Source organism: Gavialis gangeticus, unplaced genomic scaffold (assembly GCF_001723915.1).
Source record: "Gavialis gangeticus isolate Ggan-Ray unplaced genomic scaffold, GavGan_comp1, whole genome shotgun sequence".
Classification (NCBI taxonomy): domain Eukaryota; kingdom Metazoa; phylum Chordata; order Crocodylia; family Gavialidae; genus Gavialis; species Gavialis gangeticus.
The window spans coordinates 8,508,390-8,516,435 of record NW_017729020.1 but is presented as its reverse complement, the minus strand read 5'-3'; the positions used below and the strand labels follow the sequence as shown (position 1 = coordinate 8,516,435).

At 46.0% G+C, this 8,046-nt stretch overlaps 1 long non-coding RNA gene across 1 annotated transcript in view; it reads left to right on the top strand.

Annotated features, from left to right (window-relative positions):
* LOC109295591 overlaps positions 1-8,046 on the top strand; it is a 24,681-nt gene that overhangs the window by 10,255 nt on the left and 6,380 nt on the right. The window contains exon 2 of the long non-coding RNA XR_002096777.1: positions 837-843. This is a non-coding gene — a long non-coding RNA (uncharacterized LOC109295591). The remainder of the gene's footprint in view (positions 1-836; positions 844-8,046) is intronic.

Below are 8,046 nucleotides of genomic sequence, written 5' to 3'. Positions count from 1 at the left end.
GGGAGTCCCTGTTCCCTTGAGCACCACCAGGAGTGACCAGGAATAACGGTCACAAGCTGGCAGAGAGTAGGTTTAGGCTTGATATCAGGAGGCGCGACTTCATGGTCAGGGCGGCTAGGATCTGGGACCAACTTCCAAGAGAAGTGGTGCAGGCTCCTACCCTGGGGGTTTTTAAGAGGAGGCTGGATGAATACCTTGCTAGGGTCGTTTGACCCCAGTACTATTTCCTGCCATGGCAGGGGGTCGGACTCGATGATCTGCTCAGGTCCCTTCCAACCCTAAAAACTATGAAACTATGAAACTATATATCTATATTGTTGCTATTTTCTGGTTGGTCTAATAAAAGGTATCACCTCTGAACCAAGAGTTTTAGAGTTTTGTATTCCTATATAGCATATAGGTATTACTATACCCACCCCTGCACTGGGCGATTGTACTGCTTGAACTAGATCAGTACAGTCAATGTGATTCAGCTTTGCAGACAAAGACCTCAGTTGCTTTGTGGAATCCAGTCAGTTTGCTCTTGTGAGCTTAACACTGTTTAGAAATCCCCCTGAACATCTGTGCAGATGCAGCTTAACACCTTTAAACAGTATTCAAGGCACAGTAGCAAGCAAAGCTTTAGCCTGAGGTGAGAGGCCTGAGCTGCAACATGACTAGCAGGTGTGGTTTTAAATGGCTTAGAGCAGGGGTGGGCAAAATAGGGCCCGCCAGGCAACTCCATCCCCTCTGTAGGGCCTGGCGTGCAAGCCGGTGCCTCCACGCCAAGCAACAACTCTAAGCAACTATAGTAGACATTTGATTTCTTTTTTTTTTTCAGTATATGATTTAGGAAGGTTTTTGGTTTCAGAATGGCACCCCCCCAAAAAAAGGAGTACTTCTGGGGCAAAGAGAGGGATTTCTGGTTGCAAAGATCAGGGGTTGGGTACAGGACTTCCAGCCCCAATACAGCAAGTAGGGGACAGGACACCTGTCAAGGGGCAGGGCTATGCTTGCGGCCCTCGATGCCTCACCAAAACTCATTATTCAGCTTAAATAATTGCCTGCCCCTGGCTGAGAGTGCATGTCTGGAGGTTAGTAGGGTGTAACTAACTGGGCACAGCTGAAACGGGGTGAAATCGGTGTTCCCCCAATTTATGTAGATGCAATGAAGTCACACGCAGGGTAAGAGCCTGCTTAGAGGGAGGAGCAGTATTTGGATGTAGCTCCTGGATAATTGCCTTCTCTTTTATTTTCTTGGAGAGCTATGACTTCAATTGGGTTTTGTTGATTAACGCCACCTGAGAATCTGGCCCTGAATCAGGGTATTCTGGGCACAGACCATAAGATAATACAGGTGCACTGGCTGATTTAGGAATAAATGTATTCATCTATAGAAATGAAGCTTCAGCTGTGTTTGGCTGAATGTATATAAATAGGGCTGCTCTTGTCTTTGGGCTTCGTTGCAGGTAGGGGGGAGGACAGCGAATATGCAGTTGGAGGTGGCTCTGAGCTTGCAAGACGTAACGGACCATGACACTTTGCCACTTGCTGCTGTAGGTGTTACTGCTGCCGTATCCTTGTGTTTCTGGGGACATGGGCAGCCTTGAATGTTTTACACTGAGGGCACCTGGGTTTGGCAGGGAAACGGGCAAGAAGGGAGGCTGGCGAAGTAGGTAGAGAAGGTCTTCGGAGCAAAACCTTTAACCAAACTCCCTTGGTTACTCGGAGTTCAGTTTAAATGGGGAAATTCTGCTCAAGCAAGCGACAAACTGTTGTCAGTGTTTGCACAGGTCTTTAGCAGGGGATCTACTGGCTGGACATCAGGGGCCCCAAGCCCAAGCTCTCCTTACATAGATCACGTAACACTATTTCGCTGTCACTACTCCCTGTCACCTCTATCTTCTTGCGATGGGGCGTGTGAGGCTGCCCCCGTGCAGGTGTGGGAGCCAGTTTCTATGTGGTTGCACAAAATGTGCCACCAGCCAGTGCTGAATATAAGCTATTGCTTCTCAGTACTGGTTTGTTAACAACCATTTCTAATGGAAAAAGGCAGATTAAGGCCCAAGGATGAGGATAAAGGAGATTAACCAAGCCAATGCACAAAACTATAAAGGGAGAAGTGTAGAAGAAGGAAGGGATTTCTTAGTGGTCAAAGTCCTCTAATGAGACTGGAAATTTGGTTTAAATATATGATGTTTTCCATGGACTCCTGTGTGACACCTCTCGGGATATCCTTGGAAATATCCTGAAGCTTTCAATTGTTTTAAGCATCTTTTTGCAAGGGGGAATTCCCTAAAATATTTCAGTTTTGATAAAACAGCATTTTTGATCTGGGAGAGGGTATAAATGTCAGAAAAAATTACTCACCAGCTCTAGTCATGAGATATTGGTTAGGCTCACATGCCGTAAGGATGGGGGTTATCACACATGGACAGCTTTTGTCAAGGGCAATTCTTCGAGCAGATACATATAACTGCTTGCATATACCTCCTCCAGTGTGCGGTGTCTTGAGAAGTGTTTGGAAAACCAATAAATAATATATACAGGGGAAAAAATACCCAATACATTATGAGTGACAATTCACCTCCAGTGAGAGCTTTGGCACTGCTCCATTTCAAAGAGAGAGGAAGGCAGGTACCAGAGATTTCAGTCCCTGGCTCCTGCCACTGGCTCCCTGTGTGACCTTGAGCATGTTGCTTAATCTCACTTTTCTTCAGCTTTTCAACTGAAACGGCGCTTGTGAGGGCGAGTTAATTTATCTCTACCAGGGAGCACAGGAGTAGTTCACCTCCCTTCCTGCAGTGTCCCCAACCACTGGGGAAGCTGCTAGGGAGAGGTTTTATTTGAATGCAGTTTTACAGGCCCAGCAAGCAGGAGTTGAGGACTGAGGGGGGAAGAAAGGGTGAAATTTCTGTTAGCCATAAATGAAATTTGCTACATAAACCACCATTTGAAAAGCAAGTCCTGGAGTGGAGTCGAGGCTGGCTTTTAAACTTAATTATGCACATGTTTCTCAGCCAGAGTTTATTGAATCATATGGTATAAACCATAAACAAACAGTAAAAACCTGGCTGTGTTGGCTGCTACAAGCAGCAAAATGATCTTTAAAGATCAAATATTTATTTCAGAATCCCAGGAGCCAAGCTTCCTGCATAAACGTCAAAAGCAAGCGATCCATTCCTCTTAGACATAGGATATGAATCTTCCCCTTGATTGGACTGTGCATAAACAAATTATCATGTGCCTTCACGCTGCAAAGGAGGAGGCTGTTCTGATGACTCCACAAATGCATAATCTAAAGGATTAGTAGGTTGCCTTGGCAGTGAATTATCTGTGCACATCTTGACATAAATCAGCAAAGTGACGCGCTGTTTGGAAACAGCAAGTGCCGCGCTTCCCTGATGGCTACTCAATTCCCCGCTAGTGGGTCCTCATTAGACCTCCTAAGTTTGAAATAATGGGCAATGTGAGCCTTTGATAGCAAGAAACTTTGTGATTCCAGCTAGGACATCATATAAACAATGGTACGATTAGCTACAGCATGGAGTCCCTTGAAATCTCTGTAGCTTTTCTGCGCTGCCGCTGTTCATTTCTCATTTCCATTGTAGTCAGGATCAGAAGAGCAAGGCAGTCGCGGAGAGAGCGTCATCTGCTGCAAGGACGTTTAGAGACTTCCTTTAGAGGCTAGTCTGTACAGCGTCTTCTGAAGTTTATCCCTATGTATGGATGGGCTTGTCCACACAATGTCTGAGTCCTTTATTATTATCCATTATTGACTGGGAGTGGGGTGCTAAGGTGCATGGCTGATAGCCCAGAGATCGCAAGTTAAAGGCCATAGCAGCAGTGCTCATGGTGTAGCCCTGCCAGAGTCCACTGAATCTGTGAATTCTGCTAAATACCTTCTCACAAAGACACAGCAAGAAAGGAAAGACCCATTACTGGTTATCCCGGGCACCAACCAGCATTTTTGTTTGATGCCGGGGGGGACGGGTTACTCTAGACATAGTTCTGTATATATGCTCTTCCTCTAAAGCACCTACTACTTGCTAGTGTCAGATGGGATTTTTTTTTTGTTATATATATATATATATATATACATATATATATAAAAAAGGTTATATATCTCTACACTGCACATATCACACCACAAAAAGAAAAACCTTCCCCATTACAAAAACCGCACCCGCGCATCTGGGTGAGATAGGCCATTGGTCTGACCCAGTGGGACTTCCCGTTATTAGTAGTTCACCAGATGGTTCACCAAAGTTTATAAGAGCTATGCAAAACAGATAGGTCTGATTCTTTTTTTTTTTCCCCACTCGGGTTTACCCAGGTGCAGCTTTGATGGCCCTGACAGAGTTATCTCTTCACTAGATCTTGTCAAAAGTTGTAAGCATTTCCCATGACAGATCCTGAGAGAGGAGGAGAGAAAGAGCGTGAGTATGAGCATGCCTGTTTTCCCTAGTTCAGTCTCACTCATTCTTCTCCCTTTCCCCCTTACTTCTTTTTTTTTTTTATCTTTCCCCCCTCATTTTGCCATGGGAAATGTGGGAGAAAGAGGAATTCAAAAATAGAAAAAAGCAAGAACAACAAAAAAAAGCCATGCATGTTAGACTTCCCGGGAAAAAACAGGACGGGGGAAAAATTTCTCCTGCAATTATTCACATTGTAAAGAAAAAGTCCATGGAAATGGTGGTTTTGAAAGGGTTGCTGCAATTCAAATGCTGTTTCTGACCCTGCTCTTCTGCTAGAGCATGCTTACAGGGATAAAGGCTTTCCTGGTAATTAAAAGATACAAGTGATGCTAAATCACTTCCTAATCACCAGAAGAACTGAGGTTTGGAAACCGACTTCCAGGAGAAGGCAAAAACAGCTTTATCATCTCTATGAAAGATCCTTGCATAGTGCTCAGATCAGGCTGCAGCCCCAAATAATTTGGGGGACCCAGCAGGGCCTACGGGTATTACCCCTGAGGTCAACAAATCTGCCCACACCCATAGCAGTGACTTTTCCAGGAATTAAAATCCTGCGACTGCTTCTGAAACTTGAAAACTTCACCTCTGCTGGCTGAAGCATCTCAGAGCGCTGCCTGTCACCCAGGCTGAGAGAGGTTTTCTGCAGGAAAAAAAAAATCAGCTTCTAAATCTTCAAAAATGGCTGCGGGGATTGCTCCAGGGGGAAGTGAATACAGCATGGAGACGGGGAACCTCTGCAGTGATTTGACAAGTCTGCTTTTAAATTATTCAGGCTGTGAGCCTTCCACCCCCTCCTTGGGGAAATTATTTCACCGCCCGAACCATCTCACCATCAGGATGCCTCTCCTGATACCTAAGCTGTTACCTGGACCCCTTTCTATCCCATCAAACCATCTAGGGAAACTCTTTCTGCTGTTCACAGATGCCCTTGTAGATGGGTATTATGAGGCTTTCATGTCATTATGGTTTGGCCAAGGTATTTCAAGCTGTGATTTTTTTTGAAAGAATGAGTTATTGTTATTTCTGCACATCTCATAGTTCATCAGTTTCCACAAACCTTTGAGCCAGGACACCTGCCAACACCAATTCCACACTTGGCATTGTTCGCACGCAAGCCCACCCATCAAATGTGAATGAGCTAATGAGGTAGCCAGATGCCCATATCGCTACATGTTGTTGTTGTTGTGGTTGGTCCTAAGTGGCTTCCACCCCCCTGTATCAAATCACTGATACAAGAAAAGAAGTTATAGTCCATTGGGAGCCTGGAAGCCCGTTGTAAGACCAGTCTGGTTAAGGCGCACCCATTCTGTAGCTCCCAGCACACAGGGAGGGCTACAGGTAGCATCACATCTAGCCACCTCTGGTTTCTGAGACCAAATTGACCCAGTAGCTAGTTACAAGCAGAGCGTGGCTTTAGCCACACATCAAGAGTGAAGCTTTAACTCTCCATTTGGTCCACAGTGAGATGCGTCAACTGATCCATCACCCTGGCCCTCACTCACCGACCTAATGGAAATTAAGGGACGCTCTTTCCAAGGGAGGGCTTGCTTTGATGTCCAGCGAGTACAGCACGAGTTTTGACATTGCCTCCATGTGGCATTAGAGCAGCCCCTACATTTGTAGCAATAGGAGAGGTCCCAATGACAGGGGATGCTGTGGCATCGTGCAGGGGTGGCATGAGCCAAACTCAATAGTGCTGGCAGCTGGCTTTCCCTTTCCTCTGCGCGATGCCACCACGAGCAGCACAGCCCGCTCCAGCACCAGCTTGGGTTTTTGGTTTGGCACCGAATCCCTGAGCCTGTTGCCATTTCCTGCAGCGTGACAACACCTCTCCTAATACCAGCCCGGTTCAGCTTCCTTAGCTTTCGCTGTCTGAGAGCAAAACAATGCAGTGTTGTTTGATATGCAGCTTTCTAATCCTTCTGCCCCCTCCCCCCCATCACCGGAGAGGGAAATATTTGTAATAGGATATTTACTGAAGAAATATGAGAGAGACAATCCTGGGAAAGGAAAAGAACAAATAAAGCAGCCAAGCAGCCTCCCCTGCCTTATCAATGTGCAAGTTTTCCTTTAGCTACTTTGAAATCTCTATAATTTACTCTTCCCTCCTTTGCAATGTTTATGGCTTTTATGTCGTTTGAAGGTTATTTATAACAATTATGTGAGGAAGAAAAAGTGCCATAAACTGGGGTAATTTACTGTAAAATATCTGAAACGCTAAAAAAAATCAAACAGCGTATTACAGTAGCACTACAAGTGCTCCAGATAAAAAAAAAAAAACAAAAAAACCCAACAACAACAAGACACACAAAAAAAAAGCATCTAAATATACACCCTCAACTCTACCAAGCTGGTACATTCAGCTCCCAGAGATTTATGAGCTTGCTATGGAGACCGGCAAACGTTCATTTTAACTATGTTTTGGTAGCATTTCGTATTCTCTTTTGATTGCCTCCAAACAATTAGATTATTATCCTTTTTTTTTTAAATCTGAGATAATGAATGTGGTAGCACCTGCTGTAGCAGTGCAGGGTGGGTTCACATCAAGGGAAACTGCCTAACTCTCCTGGCTTGTGCAAAGCCATTTCTCACCCTCATTTCACCCTCTGTTGAAGCAGAATAGCACCAGTGCCATTGCCTCCTTCAAGCAGTCCTGGCACTCCGATAGGGATGAGGACAGCGATAGCGAGGGACCCCGGTGAAGGGGGGAGATGCTTGCATCTTTCTTTCTGTGTTAAGTGGAACATAATACAGTCCCATTTCACAGCTCCACCCAAGAAATGAGTAAGCATCCTCACCCTCATTTCATGGGAACTGTTGAAGCTATTTGGATCAGCGCTTCTCCAGGCCTTTTGAGTAAACCTATAAGCCAACTCTTTGAGTTGGCTATTATTCTTCCAACTATTTGAGTCAGTCTACTAAAAGATGTCAGATTTACCCAGAGAACCTTGTCTGCCTATGAACCAAGATACTCTTGAGCTGTCTGCCTGGTGGGGCATCACTGACCTGCCCTCCATGGAGCCATCTAGAGCAGGGGCGGGCAGTTATTTTGGGCAGAGGGCAGTCACCAGGGAAGACTATCCCCTGGTTGCATGGGGATGCAAGGGGGCGGTCAGGAAGGCCAAGGCGGAGATGAGACAGGGACTAGCTTCCCAGATCAAGGACAACAAGAAGTCCTTTTTAAAATACATAGGGGGTAAAAAGAAGGTACCGGGTAACGCGGGGCCTCTGCAAGACACGCTTGGAAATTTGGTTGTCACACCAGATGACAGAGCTAACCTATTTAATGACTTCTTTGCCTCCATTTACCTGAGCAGGGACCAGGTCATCCCCCCACTGGGCCCCCCTCAGGCCCCAGGGGAGGCACACCCAGGCCAAGGGTCAGGGAGGAACTAGTCAGGGAACTTCTGGAGGGACTGGATGTATTCAACTCAGCCGGTCCGGACGATCTCTACCCCCGAGTGCTGAGGGAATTAGCTGAGGTCATTGCGGGACCCCTGGCACGGCTGTACGAGCGCTCGTGGTGCTCTGGTGTGGTGCCAGAGGACTGGAAGAGGGCCAGTGTGGTTCCCATCTTCAAAAAGGGGAG